This window comes from Neophocaena asiaeorientalis, unplaced genomic scaffold (genome assembly GCF_003031525.2).
Source record: "Neophocaena asiaeorientalis asiaeorientalis breed wild unplaced genomic scaffold, Neophocaena_asiaeorientalis_V1.1 scaffold379, whole genome shotgun sequence".
NCBI lineage: Eukaryota > Metazoa > Chordata > Mammalia > Artiodactyla > Phocoenidae > Neophocaena > Neophocaena asiaeorientalis.
Window position 1 is genome coordinate 3,452,712 of NW_020172145.1, and position 15,677 is coordinate 3,468,388.

General features: G+C 37.4%; 1 pseudogene; it reads left to right on the forward strand.

Annotated features, from left to right (window-relative positions):
* Nucleotides 1-716: 716 nt before the first annotated feature.
* Nucleotides 717-15,677, forward strand: part of LOC112405976 (uncharacterized) — a 30,831-nt pseudogene continuing 15,870 nt past the window's right edge.

The window sequence follows — 15,677 nt, forward strand, 5'->3', positions numbered from 1 at the left end:
TGTACCCAGCAGAAATAAATATTTTAAAACCTCAGAGATATATAAATGTATGAATCCTTTGCTTACCTTCTAGAACTTAGTACTTAATAAATGCTTGTCTTAATTTCTATATGTTAAGGAGAAACATTATTTTTTCAAATATGCTATAAACTGAATAAATATAAAGTCTCAAAGTTTACATAAGAATTTCAATATGAAGGCAACACAAGATACACATAGATGACCCAGTAGCACTATTTTGAATGCTGCTTAAAACTACAGTTATAACAAAATAATGATAAAGATATAAATATAATCAAAATGGCCTTATGGAGATATATATGTATATATATTATGTATGTTTATATATTTGAATATACATGTATATGTGTATATATTCAAATGTATATGTATATATTTAAATATATGTGTATATGTATATTTGTATACATATGGATATTTGTATATATACATGTATGTATATATCTGAATATCAGAAAACCATAATTTAAAAAGTAACAGTTGACTTCTACTTTTGGGTAAATGGAGTAGCCTTGTGGCAGAAGAATACAAGTTTGTATTTTAAAAGTATTGTAAATATTTTTGAAAACTGATGGGACAGCAAAGACAAAAGGAGCTATAATTAGAGGACAAAACTTCAGAGAGGTGATTTATAATGAGCAGGCATTTTTTCACTGGGGCCATGTGCTGATTAAGGGAAAAGACAAGATACTGAAATGTTCTACAAAGAAAGAGGGCAGCTGTCACTGGATAGGGAAACCAGCTGTGGATTTGATGATTTCACGGAGAAGATATTAACACTAGAGATTTCAGCAACATCCAGTTTCACCATAACTTCCCCCAAGAAAGGTAATTCTGCAGCAGTGCAAGGTGAGAGGCAAAAATACAAAACTGTGAAAAGCAGAGCAGTTTTTTCTCAAGTTTTACTGGGCTATGGAGACAAAGTTTCAAGTTCAGGACCCATCAATAGGAGGGGACAGGATGAATAAAATATCCTCTTGCCTAAAAAAAATCTCTGGAAGATTATGCCCTCCAAAAGGATGAATCAGAATAATATTAAATCTAACAGAGAATACTTCTTTCAGCCAAGCTGGAAAAATAAAAACGGGATCGCCCTTTCTCCTCAAAAACAACTTTAAAATGGTGACAAAATATATGAAACAAACATGTTCAGACACTGGATATCAGCCAACCAAGTCAATGTTTCTGGCAGAGGGACAGAAAATGAGGTAAACCCTACAACCACCACCACTTACTGAACAGAGTGTTTCCAGGACACAGAACAGGAAGGGGGAAAGCCAGGAAGACTCTGATTGAGTTGCAAAGACTGAGTGAGGATTTCAGGGAACCCAAGGAGCTAAAATTCTCAGGATAGACTACTGGAGAGGACAGAACTGCAGAGAAAAAGAGAGGGTGGGGAGAGGAGCTCCAGATATCTGCAGAGGGTGCTGAGTAGTAAGCAGTACATGTGTGTGAGGAAACTACTCAAACTCATCTGAAAGGAAGAGAGGGACCTGGAGCTCTATAGGTTTAAGAATAATTTGTGTTCCTATCACCAGAGTAGAAAAACATGGAATTCATGGCACATTAGGAAGAGTACTCAGAAAGAAATTACTTCAGTAGTAAAACAAAATTAGACTTGACTTAAGGCTGTTCTGGAAATTCTAACAGCATTTCAGAATTGCCTTTCTAGTGTGCTTCTTGTTTCAGGGAGGTTCCAAGGGTAATTCTCTGGTGGGAGTTGGAGGACTCAAGCAAGGGAGCAGCCATTCTGATGCAGACACACGTATTGTTGTTAATCTGCTGACGCACTTCCTTGACCCAGAGTAGCAGCTGGGCCTGTGGCTGCTAACTGTTCTCTCTGGATCTTCATTAATTTTGTGACTCCTGGGCCATGTATGTTTAGTTACAAGAAGGGCAATGACTTATGCAGCATACGTTTCTCAACTAGTTCAGAGGCAAGAAAAAAGGACATGAATTTTAGTTAATCCTTATGAGGTTCCAGTTCATGGGGTTACAGGCTATTTCCAAGCTTTTCATCAGACTGCCTACCCTGTGGACATTGAGCTCTAGCTTTAGATACAGAAATAGCCTTGTAGAAACCACTTAACCAGCCCCCACACTGAATAAGCCAATTCACTCATTTCCTATGTATATATTCATCCTTCATCCTAATGGTTCTGCTACTTCTCTTGCTGGACCCTGAATGACACATACCCTTAAAAAGTCAAGCTGTTACCAAGAAACTTAACTGCACCAGAGAACAAACCTCAAGTATATTTACAGGAATACAGAAATATCTAATACCCAGAAAGATCAAATTCAGAATGTTTTTCATTCAATTAAAAAAAAATTACCAGACATAAGATGCAGGAAAAATCAATCAATAGAAACAGAGCAAGAAATAACAGATGACAGAATTAGTTGATAAAGACATTAAAATAGTTATTATTATAAGATACCATATAGACAAGAAGATAGGAAAATATTGAGAATATTAAGCAGGGATAAGGAAGATATTTTTTAAAGACCCAAATCAATCATCCAGAGATGAAAAATATGTCTAAAATGAAAAATACACTGGATGGGATTAATAGATCACATACTGTAGGAGAAAAGATTAGTGAGCTTGAAAAAAAAAACAGTAGAAACTATACACAATGAAACACTGACTCGAGCATTTATGACACAGAAATGAAAACCTATGTGCAAGAGAAAGGCTGTACACAAATGTTCAGAGAACTTCATTTGTAAAAGCCCCAAACTGGAAATAACCCAAATATCCTTCAGTGGGCGAACGTCTGCAAACTGTTACATCCATACCATGAAACACTACTCAGCACTAAAAATGAAGAAACTACTGCTACGTGTAATAACTTAGATGGACAGCAAGGGAATTATCTGAGTGAGGAAAAAAAAAATCTAATCTTAAAAATTTACATACTGTGTGATAGCATTTACAGAATAGTTAGGAAATGAAAAACAGTTACACAGATGGAGAATAACAGATTAGTGGTTGTCAGGGGTGAGAGATTTAGACCAGGGTGAGGAATGAGGTAAAGGAGTAGCCAGTTCTCTATCTTCATTGTAGTTTCATCTTCATGAAGCTATGCACTGATAAATGGAGTATAAATATATACAGACACACACAACACACAAACGAGTAAATGCATATTTTAAAATCTGAATAACCTCTCTGAATTACACAATGTCAATTTTTTGGTTTGCATGTTGGACTGTCAATAGCAAAGTTATGTAAGATGTCAACACGGGAGGAAGCAGAATGGAGGGCTCATTAAACCTCCCTGTATATTTGATATTTCCTGTGACTCTACAATTATTTCAAATCAAAAAGTTAAAAAAATATGAAACAAAGAAAAAAGAAGTAAACTACAATTGGCCTAATACTCCTATAACTGGAGAAACTGAAGGAATAGGGCTGGGGATATGGGGGTGGTATTTGCAAAAATAATCACTGAAAAATTTCTGAACTTTATGAAAAGTATAAACCACAGGTCAAGTAACTTCAACAAACCCTAAGGACAAGAAATATAAAGAAAATACTGTGAACCTATAATTCTAAACCCAGTCAATAGATATTTCAAAAACAGGAGAAATAAAGACTTCCTCTGACATATGAAAGTTCATGAATGATTACTATAAGAAATGATAAAGTCAGTCCTTTAGGCAAAAGGAAAATGATGTCAGTGAGAAAAATGTATCTACACCAGATTTTCTTTACTCTGTAAATATCTTTAAAAGATGACTCACTGTTTAAAAGAAAGTAATAAACATGTGGAGTTAGTTTCTTTGAGAGTAGATGTTCACATAAGGTTTTCTGCATCTAAACTTTACTTCTGTATTGCAGATGAAAGATAATTTGCCTTTTACAGTGATAACTTCATTTCTGTGTGAAACCAGCTTCCTTTCTCTTTTGCTTTTGGTCTTTCCTCTTCTGTTTTTCCCATTCTTTTGAGAAGCTTGGAGATTAATTAGTCATAAAAGAAAATACATTGTGTGATTATATGTACACTCTTAAATATCAAATCTAAATAATTATCAAAATGAATATATAAATATTAAACTGTTTGTTTTTTATTATATATGTTTACTTTCTAAACCTTTATTTTTCTAGACAACCCTGAAATTTAGGAAAAAGAAAAAGAAAAGCAAGCCACTTGAGTTTTTCTTTTTTTTTAACATCTTTATTGGAGTATAATTGCTTTACAATGGTTAGTTTCTGCTTTATAAGAAAGTGAATCAGCCATACATATACATATATCCCCATAACTCTTACCTCTTGCGTCTCCCTCACTCCCACCCCACCCCCATCCCACCCCTCTAGGTGGTCATAAAGCACCGAACTGATCTCCCGGGGCTATGCAGCTGCTTCCCACTAGCTATCTATTTTACATTTGGTAGTGTGTATATGTCCATGCCACTCTCTCACTCTGTCCCAGCTTACCCTTCCCCGTCCCCGTGTCCTAGAGTCCATTCTCTACATGTCTTTATTCATGTCCTGCCCCTAAGGTTCTTCAGCACCATTTTTTTTTTTTTTTTAGATTCCCTATATATGTGTTAGCATACGATATTTGTTTTTCTCTTTCTGACTTACTTCACTCTGTATGACAGACTCTAGGTCCATCCACCTCACTACAAATAACTCAATTTCATTTCTTCTTATGGCTGAGTAATATTCCATTGTATATACGTGCCACATCTTTATCCATTCATCTGTCGATGGACATTTAGGTTACTGCTATGTCTTGGCTATTGTAAATAGAGCTGCAATGAACATTGTGGTACATGAATCTTTTAGAATTATGGTTTTCTCAGGGTATTTGCCCAGTAGTGGGATTGCTGGGTCATATGCTAGTTCTAGTTTTAGTTTTTTAAGGAACATCCACACTATTCTCCATAGTGGCTGTATCAATTTACATTCCCACCAACAGTGCAAGAGGGTTCCCTTTTCTCCACACCCTCTCCAGCATTTATTGTTTGTAGATTTTTTGATGATGGCCATTCTGACCTGTGAGAGAGTCTTGATTTGCAATTCTCTAATGATTAATGATGTTGAGCATTCTTTCATGTGTTTGTTGGCAATCTGTACATCTTCTTTGGAGAAATGTCTATTAAGGTCTTCTGCCTATTTTTGGATTGGGTTGTTTGTGTTTTTGATATTGAGCTGCATGAGCTGCTTGTAAATTTTGGAGATTTACTCTTTGTCAATTGCTTCATTTGCAAATATTTTCTCCCATTCTGAGGGTTGTCTTTTCATCTTGTTTATGGTTTCCTCTGCTGTCCAAAAGCTTTTAAGTTTCATTAGGTCCCATTTGTTTATTTTTGTTTTTATTTCCATTTCTCTAGGAGGTGGGTCAAAAAGGATCTTGCTGTGATTTATGTCATAGAGTGTTCTACCTATGTTTTCCTCTAAGAGATTGATAGTGTCTGGCCTTATATTCAGGTCTTTAAACCATTTTGAGTTGATTTTTGTGTATGGTGTTAGGGAGTGTTCTAATATAATTCTTCAACATGTAGCTGTCCAGTTTTCCCAGCAGTACTTATTGAAGAGGCTGTCTTTTCTCCATTGTATATTCTTGCCTACATTATCAAAGATAAGGTGACCATACGTGCATGGGTTTATCGCTGTGCTTCCTATCCTGTTCCATTGATCTATATTTCTCTTTTTGTGCCAGTACATACTGTCATGATTACTGTAGCTCTGTAGTATAGTCTGAAGCCAGGGAGCCTGATTACTCTATCTCTATTTTTCTTTCTCAAGATTGCTTTGGCTATACGGGGTCTTTTGTGTTTCCATACAAATTGTGAAATTTTTTATTCTACTTACGTGAATAAATGCCAGTGATACTTTGATAGGGATTGCATTGAATATGGAGATTGCTTTGGATACTGCGGTCATTTTCACAATGTTGATTCTTCCAATCCAAGAACATGGTATACCTCTCCATCTATTTGTATCATCTTTAATTTCTTTCACCAGTGTCTTATAGTTTTCTACACACAGGTCTTCTGTCTCCTTAGGTAGGTTTATTCTTAGGTATTTTATTCTTTTAGTTGCAATGGTAAATGGGAGTGTTTCATAATTTCACTGTCAGATTTTTCATCATTAGTGTATAGGAATGCAAGATATTTCTGTGCATTAATTTTGTATCCTGCTACTTTACCAAATTCATTGATTAGCTCTACTAGTTTTCTGGTACCATCTTTATGATTCTCTATGTATAGTATCATGTCATCTGCAAACAGTGACAGGTTTATTTCTTCTTTTCCGATTTGGATTTCTTTTTCTTCTCTGACTGCTGTGTGTGACTAAACTTCCAAAACCATGTTGAATAATAGTGGTGAGAATGGGCAACCTTTTCTTGTCCCTGATCTTAGTGGAAATGGTTTCAGTTTTTCACCATTGAGGACGATATTGGCTGTGTGTCTGTCATATATGGCCTTTATAATGTTCAGGTAAGTTCCCTCTGTGCCTACTTTCTAGAGAGTTCTTATCATAAATCGGTGTTGAATTTTGTCAAAAGCTTTTTCTGCATCTACTGAGATGATCATATGGTTTTATTAATCAATTTCTTAATATGGTGTATCACATTGATTCATTTGCATATATTGAAAAATCCTTGCATTCCCGGAATAAACCCCACTTCTTGTGCTTTTCTAAGAATTTGTCCATTTCTTCCAGGTTGTCCATTTTATTGGCATAGAGTTGCTTGTAGTAATCTCTCATGACCCTTCGTATTTCTGCTTGTCAGTTGTTATTTCTCCTTTTTCATTTCCAATTCTATTGATTAGTATTCTTCCTTTTTTTCTTGATGAGTCTGGCTAATGGTTCATCAACTTTTTTTATCCTTTCACAGAATCAGCTTTTAGTTTTATTGATCATTGCTATTGTTTCCTTCATTATTTTTCATTTATTTCTGATTTGATCTTTATGATTTCTTTCCTTCTGCTAACTTTGGGGTTTTCTTGTTCTTCTTTCACTAGCTGCTTTAAGTGTAAGGTTAGCTTGTTTATTTGAGAGGTTTCTTGTTTCTTAAGGTAGGATTGTATTTCTATAAACTTCCCTCTGAAAACTGCTTTTGCTGCATCCTATAGGTTTTGGATCATCGTGTTTTCATTGTCATTTGTTCCCAAGTATTTTTTGATTTCCTTTTGGATTTCTTCATAGATCTCTTGGTTATTAAGTAGTGTTATTGTTTAGCATCAATGTGTTTGTATTTTTTTACAGATTTTTCCTGTAATTGATATCTACTCTCATAGAGTTGTGCTCAGAAAAGGTACTTGATACGATTTCAATTTTCTTAAATTTACCAAGGCTTGATTTGTGACCAAAGATGTGATCTATCCTGGAGAATGTTCCATGAGCACGTCAGAAGAAATTGTATTCTGCTCTTTTTGGATGGAATGTCCTATAAATATCAATTAAGCCCCTCTTGTTTAATGTATCATTTAAAGCTTGTGCTTCCTTATTTATTTTCATTCTGTATGCTCTGTCCATTGGTGAAAGTGGGGTGTTCAACTCCCCTACTATGATTGTGTTTCTGTCGTTTTCCCCTTTTATGGCTGTTAGCAGTTGCCTTATGTATTCAGGTGCTGCTATGTTGGGTAAATAAATATTTACAATTGTTATATCTTCTTCTTGGATTGATCCCTTGATCATTATGTAGTGTCCTTCTTTGTCTCTTGTAATAGTCTTTACTTTAAAGTCTGTTTTTTCTGATATGAGAATTGCTAGACCAGCTATTTTTTATTTCCATTTGCATGGAATATATTTCTCCATCCCCTCACTTTCAGTCTGTATGTGTCCCTAGGTCTGAAGTGGGTGTCTTGTACACAGCCTATATACGGGTCTTATTTTTGTATCCTTTCAGCCAGTCTATGTCTTTTGGTTGGAGCATTTAATCCATTTACATTTAAGGTAGTTACGATATGTATGTTCCTATTACCATTTTATTAATTGTTTTGGGTTTGCTATTGTAGGTCTTTTCCTTCTCTTGTGTTTCCTGCCTGCCTAGAGAAGTTCCTTTAGCATTTGTTGTAAGGTTGGTTTGGTGGTGCTGAATTCTCGTAGCTTTTGTTTGTCTGTAAAGATTTTAATTTCACTGTCATATCTGAGTAAGATCCTTGCTGGGTAGAGTAATCTTGGTTGTAGGTTTTTCCCTTTCATCACTTGAAATATGTCCTGCCACTCCCTTCTGGCTTGCAGAGTTTCTGCTGAACAATCAGCTGTTAACCTTATGGGGATTCCCTTGTATGTTATTTGTTGTTTTTCCCTTGCTGCTTTTAATACTTTTTCTTTCTTTTTTTTTTTTTCGGTACGCAGGCCTCTCACTGTTGTGGCCTCTCCCGTTGTGGAGCACAGGCTCTGGATGCGCAGGCTCAGCGGCCGTGGCTCACGGGCCCAGCCACTCCACAGCATGTGGGATCTTCCCAGACTGGGGCACGAATCCGTGTCCCCTGCATCGGCAGATGGACTGTCAACCACTGTGCCACCCGGGAAGCCCTGTATTTCATTTTTGATAGTTTGATTAATCTGCGTCTTTGTGTGTTTCTCCTTGGATTTATCCTGTATGGGACACTGCGCTTCTTGGACTTGATTGACTATTTCCTTTCCCATGTCAGGGAAGCTTTCAACTAAAATCTCTTCAAATATTTTCTTAGTCCCTTTCTTTTTCTCTTCTTCATCTGGGACCCCATTAATTTGAATGTTGGTACATTTAGTTGTCCCAGAGGTCTCTGAGACTGTTCTCAGTTCTTTTCATTCTTTTTTCTTTATTCTGCTCTGCAGTAGTTATTTCCACGATTTTATCTTCCAGGTCACTTATCCATTCTTCTGCCTCAGTTATTCTGCTACTGATCCCCTCTAGAGAATTTTTAATTTCATTTATTATGTTGTTCATCATTGTTTGTTTGCTCTTTAGTTCTTCTCAGTTAAATGTTTTTTGTATTTTCTCCATTCTATTTCCAAGATTTGGGTTCATCTTTACTAACATTACTCTAAATTCTTTTTCAGATAGACTGCCTATTTCCTCTTCATTTGTTTGCCCTTGTGGGTTTTTACCTTACTCCTTTATCTGTTGTGTGTTTCTTTGTCTTCTCATTTTGCTTAACTTACTGTGTTTGGGGTCTCCTTTTCACAGGCCACAGGTTCGTAGTTCCCATTGCTTTTGGTGTCTGCCCCCAGTGCCTAATGTTGGTTCAGTAGTTTGTGTAGGCTTCCTGGTGGAAAGGACTATTGCCTGTGTTCTGATGGATGAGGCTGGATCTTGTCTTTCTGTTGGGCAGGTCCGTGTCTGGTGGTGTGTTTTGGGGTGTCTATGACCTTATTATGGTTTTAAGAAGCCTCTCTCCTAATTGGTGGGGTTATGTTCCTGTCTTGCTTTTTTTTTTTTTGCATAGGGTGTCCAGCACTGTAGCTTGCTGGTCATTGAGTGGAGCTGGGCCTTGGCATTGAGATGGAGATCTCTGAGAGATTTTTGCCATTTGATATTATGTGGAGCTGGGAGGTCTCTGGTGGACCAATGTCCTGACCTCAGCTCTCCCATCTCAGAGGCACAGGCCTGACACCCGGCCGGAGTACCAAGATCCTGTCATCCACACGGCTCAGAAAGAAAAAAAAAAAAAAATTGAAAAAATATACATATATTTGCACCAAAATTCCACCATCTCAATTTGGTTTGATTCGTTGTCCTTTCAGGTATTCCACAGATGCAGGGTACATGAAGTTGATTGTGGAGATTTAATCCACTGCTCCTGAGGCTGCTGGGAGAGATTTCCCTTTCTCTTCTTTGTACGCACAGCTCCTGGGGTTCAGCTTTGGATTTGGCCCTGCCTCTGCCTGTAGGTTGCCTGAGGGCATCTGGTCTTTGCTCAGAGAGGATGGGGTTAAAGTAGCAGCTGATTGGATGCTCTGGCTCACTCAGGCCAGGGGGACAGAGGGGGATGGAGGGGAATGGAACACGGGGCACACCTGCAGCGACAGAGGCCAGTTTGACGTGGCACCAGCCTGAGGCATGCCGTGTGTTCTCCTGGGGAAATTGCCCCAGGATCACAGGACCCTGGCAGTGGCGGGCTGCACAGGCTCCCAGGAGGGGAGGTGTGGATGGTGACCTGTGCTTGCACTCAGGCTTCTTGGTGGCTGCAGCAGCAGCCTTAGTGTCTCATGCCCGTCTCTGGTGTCTGCGCTGATAGTTGCAGCTCATGCCCGTCTCTGGAGCTCCTTTAGGTGGTGCTCTTAATTCCCTCTCCTCAAGCACCGCAAAACCAAGAGGCAAGAAAAAGTCTCTTGCCTCTTTGGCAGTTCCAGACCTTTTCCAAGACACACTCCTGGCTAGCTGTGGTGCACTAGCCCCCTTAAGGTGTGTTCACGCACCCAATGCCAGTCTTCTCTGTGGAATCTGACCTCCGAAGCCAGAGCCTCAGCTCCCAGCCCCAACCCGCCATGGCAGGTGAGCAGACAAGCCTCTTGGCTGGTGAGTGCTGGCCGGTATGGATCCTCTGTGCAGGAATCTCTCCACTTTGCCCTCCGCACCCCTGTTGCTGCACTTTCCTCTGTGTCTCCAAAGCTTTCCCCCTCCACCACCTGCAGTCTCCACCTGCAAAAGGGCTTCCTAGTGTGTGAAAACCTTTCCTCCTTCACAGCTCCCTCCCACTGGTGCAGGTCCTGTCCCTATACTTTTGTCTCTGTTTTTTCTTCTGCCCTACTCAGGTACGTGGGGAGTTTCTTGCCTTTTGGCAAGTCTGAGATCTTCTGCCAGCGTTCAGTAGGTGTTCTGTAGGGGTTGTTCCACATGTAGATATATTTCTGATTTATTTGTGGGGAGGAAGTTGATCTCCATGTCTTACTCTTCCTCCAACTGGAAGCTCCTCCTCCGCCACTTGAGTTTTTGTCATAACTTCAAGATTCAAAATTCAAGGGTAATACAGAGGTATATTAAAAAAATTGATAAAAATTACTCATGAATAGCCTGATAAATTGATGATTGGTGGAAAAACAAGAGGGATTTAATGTTATTTTCTCCTTGATTTTACCATGTTGTAAAAATAGTACTGTATTATTTTAATTAGTACAAGTTGTGGATTGATATATCAGTTTAAAAAATGTTCAATTTCCAACTTTTGCTGGATAAATTGAGCAAGTAATTATTGTTACCACAAATTGTAAATTCATTTTAATAATGGATATCCTTTATAATTAATATTTTTACTACTCAGTTTTAATAATACTTAAAAATCATGTAGCTTTAATGTGTCAACTTAAATTACATTTTCAGATTTTTAGTCAACTTTGAGACCTCAGACTAATATTAAATTCAGTTAATTTATAAATAAACTTTGCATTCCTAGACAAAATCTAAGGAATAATTGTCAGTAAAAGTGGTTTTGATTTGTTACTTTTATATATTATGGAATAACAGATTAATAGTTTATTCAAATGTTTTATGTGCCTCCTTTGTCATAGATTAGTTGACCGTAGCTGAGTAGGTTTATATCTGAACTTTCTATCCTGTTCCATTGATCTATATTCCTGTTTTGTGTCAGTACCAAACTGTTTTGATTACTATAGCTTTGTAGTATAGTCTCAAGTTAGGAAGCCTCCACCTCCGTTTTTCTTACTCCAGATTGCTTTGGCTAATTGGGGTCTTTTGTGTTTCCATACAAACTGTAATTTTTTTTTTCCAATTCTGTGAAAAATGTCATTGTTAATTTGACAGATATTGCACTGAATCTGTACATAGCTTTGGGTAGTGTAGTCACATTGACAATATTGATTCTTTCAATCCAAGAACATGGTGTATATCTCCACCTGTTTTTCATTTTTTACTTCATCACTATCTTATAGTTTTCTGAGTATAGGTCTTTTGCCTCCTTAGGTAGCTTTATTCCTATGTATTTTATTCTTTTTGATGCAATGGTAGATGGAATTGTTTCCTTAATTTTTCTTTCTGATCTTTTGTTGTTGGTATATAGAAATACAAAAGATTTCTGTGTATTAATTTTGTGTCCTGCAAATTTACCACATTCATTGGTGAGCTCTAGTAGTTTTCTGGGGGCATCTTTGTAATTTTCTATGTATATCATGTCATCTGCAAACACTGACAGTTTTACTTCTTCTTTCTTATTTTGATTCCTTTTATTTCTTTTTCTTCTCTGACTCCCATGGCTAGGACTTCCAAAACTATGTTGAATAAAAAAGGTGAGAGTGGACATTCTTGTCTTCTTTATGATCATAGAGCAAATCCTTTCAGTGTTTCACCACTGAGAATGATGTTGGGTGTGGGTTTCTCATATATAGCCTATATTATGTTGAGGTAGGTTCACTGTATGTCCACTTTCCAGAGAGTTTTTATCATAATGGGTGTTCAATTTTTTCAAAAGCTTTTTCTGCATCAAATGGTTTTATTCTTCAGTTTGTTAATGTGGTGTATCACACTGATTGATTTGTGTATATTGAAGATCCATTGTATCCCTGAAATAAATCCCACTTGATAATCATGTGTGAACCTTTTCATGTACTGTTGGATTAGTTTGCTAGTATTTTGTTGAGTACTTTTGCATGTATCTTCAAAGGAGAAAAGAATATAAAATGGAGAAAAGACAGTCTCTTCAATAAGTGGTGATGGGAAAACTGGACAGCTACATGTAAAAGAATAAAATTAAAACACTCTAACACCATACACAAAAATAAACTCAAAATGGATTAAAGACTTAAATGTAAATCCAGATACTATAAAACTCTTAGAGGAAAACCAGGCAGAACACTCGGACATAAATCATAGCACTATCTTTTTTCATCCACCTCCTAGAGTAATGAAAATAAAAATAAACAAATGGGACCTAATTAAACTCAAAAGTGTTTGCACAGCAAAGGAAACTATAAACAAAATGAATAGACAACCTACAGAATAGGAAAAAAAAATTGCAAAAAATGTGACCTATAATGGATTAAGCTCCAAGATATACAAACAGCTAATGAAGCTCAATATCATAAAAACAAACAACCCAATCAAAAAATGGGTCAAAAATCTAAATAGACATTTCTCCAAAGAAGACATACAGATGGCCAAAAAGCACATGAAAAGAGGCTCAACATCACTAATTATTAGAGAAATGCAAATCAAACTTACAATGAGGTATCACCTCACACCAGTCAGAATGGCCATCATCAAAAAATCTACAAACAATAAATGCTGAAGAGGGTGTGGAGAAAAGCAAATGTGCCTACACTGCTGGTGGAAAAGTAAATTGATACAACCATTATGGACAACAGTATAGAGGTTCCTTAAAAATCAAAATATAGAACTACCATATGATTCAGAATCCCACTCCTGGGCATATATCTGGAGAAAACCATAACTCAAAAAATACACACACCCCAATTCACTGCAGCACTATTTACAATAGCCAAGACATAGCAGTAACCTAAATGTCCATCAACAGAGAAATAGATAAAGAAGAAGTGGTACATATATACAATGGAATATTACTCAGCTATGAAAAAGAAATGTTATTTGCAGCAACATGGATAGACCTAGAGATTGTACACTAAGTGAACTAAGTCAGACAGAGAAAGACAAATATCATATGATATTGCTTATATATGGAATCTAAAAAAAAGGTACAAATGAACTTACTTACAAAACAAAAATAGAGCCACAGATGTAGGAAACAAACTTATGGTTACTGGGGTGGGGGGAAGGAGGCAGGGATAAATTGAGAGATTGGGATTGATATATAAACACTACTATATAACCAATGGACAACTAATAAGGACCTACTGTGTAGCACAGAGAACTCTACTAAATACAGTGAGCTACATGGAAAAGAATCTAAAAAATAGTGGATATATGTATATGTCTAACTGAAACACTTTGCTGTACAACTTAAACTAACACAACATTGTAAATCAACTATACTCCAATAAAAATTTAAATAAATGAATAAAAATATTTTGTGATATATGTATGCTTATTTTATCACTTTTAAATTTGTTACAGTGTAAAAAAATGTTTGCTCAAAAATATGACTACAAAGATCTAGTTTTTCATTTTCTAGCTTTCTCTTTTCTCCCAAGCAAGACAAATTTGGTTACTTGATTGAATGCTACAGTGAATATAAATGGTTTAGACTACACTACATACAATAGTAACAGAGAACTATAAACATGGATCACTAAAAAATACCCTGAGAAACTAGCCATACTTTATCAGCTCTACTGAGGTATAATTGACAAATAAAATTTTAAGATAGTTAAATGAAAATGGATTATAGACTTAAATTTAAGACCTGTAAAACTGGAAAACTCCTGGAAGAAAACATAATGGAAAGCTATTTTACAACAGTTTTGGCAATGACTTTTTACATTTGACACCAAAAGCAAAAGCAACAAAAGCATAAATAAAAAATGGGACTACATCAAACTAAAAAGCTTCTGCACAACAAAAGAAACCATCAAAAAAATATAAAGACAAACTACTGAATGACAGAAAATATTTATAAAATATATATGTGATAAAGGGTTAATATCCAAAATATATAAACAAATCACACAACTCAGTAGCCCAAAAAGAAACTATCTGATTAAAACAATGTGCAGAGAGGACCTTCAAAATGGCGGAGGAGTAAGACATGGAGATCAGCTTCGTCGCCACAAGAACATCAAAAATACATCTACACGTGGAACAACTCCTACAGAACACCTACCAAACGCTGGCAGAAACGAGTAGCACTCACCAGCCTGAGAGTCTTGTCTGCTCACCTGCTGGGGTGAGTGGGGGCTAGGAGATGAAGCTCGGGCTTCGGAGGTCACATACCAGGGAGAGGACTGGGGTTGGCTGTGTGAACACATCCTGAAGGGGGCTAGTGTGCCACAGCTAGCCGGGAGGAAGTCTGGGAAAAAGTGTGGACTTGCCTAAGAGTCAAGAGACCATTGTTTCAGGGTGCGTGAGGAGAGGGGATTCAGAGCACCACCTAAACGAACTCCAGAGAAAGGGGCAAGCCGCAGCTGTCAGTGCAGACACCAGAGACTGGCATGAAATAACAACGCTGCTACTGCAGCCACCAGGAATCCTGTGTGTAAGCACAGGTCACTATTAACACCATCCCTCCAGGCTGCCTGTGCAGCCTGCCACTACCAGGGCCCTGTGATCCAGGCACAACTTTCCCAGGAGAACACACAATGTGCCTCAGGCTGTTGTAACATCATGCCAGCCTCTGCTGCCGCAGGCTGGCCCCACATTCCATATCCCTCCCTCCCAGAGGCCTGAGTGAGCCAGAGCCCCCTAATCAGCTGCTCCTTTTACTCACTCCTGTCTAGGTGAAGATCAGATGCCAGAGGGTGACCCACACACAGAGCCAGGGCCAAATCCAAAGCTGAACCCTAGGAGCTTTGAGAACAAAGAAGAGAAAGGGAAATCTCTGCATGCAGCCTCAGTGGATTAAATCTCCACAATTAATTTGATGTACCCTGCATCTGTGGAATACCTGAATAGACAACAGATCATCCCAAAACTGAGGTGGTGGACTTTGGGAGCAACAGTAGACTTGGGGTTTGCTTTCTCTGTCTAATTTGTTTTTAGATTTATGTTTATCTTTGTCTAGTATTTAGAGCTTATTATCATTGGTAGATTTATTGATATGATTGCTCTCTTTTACAT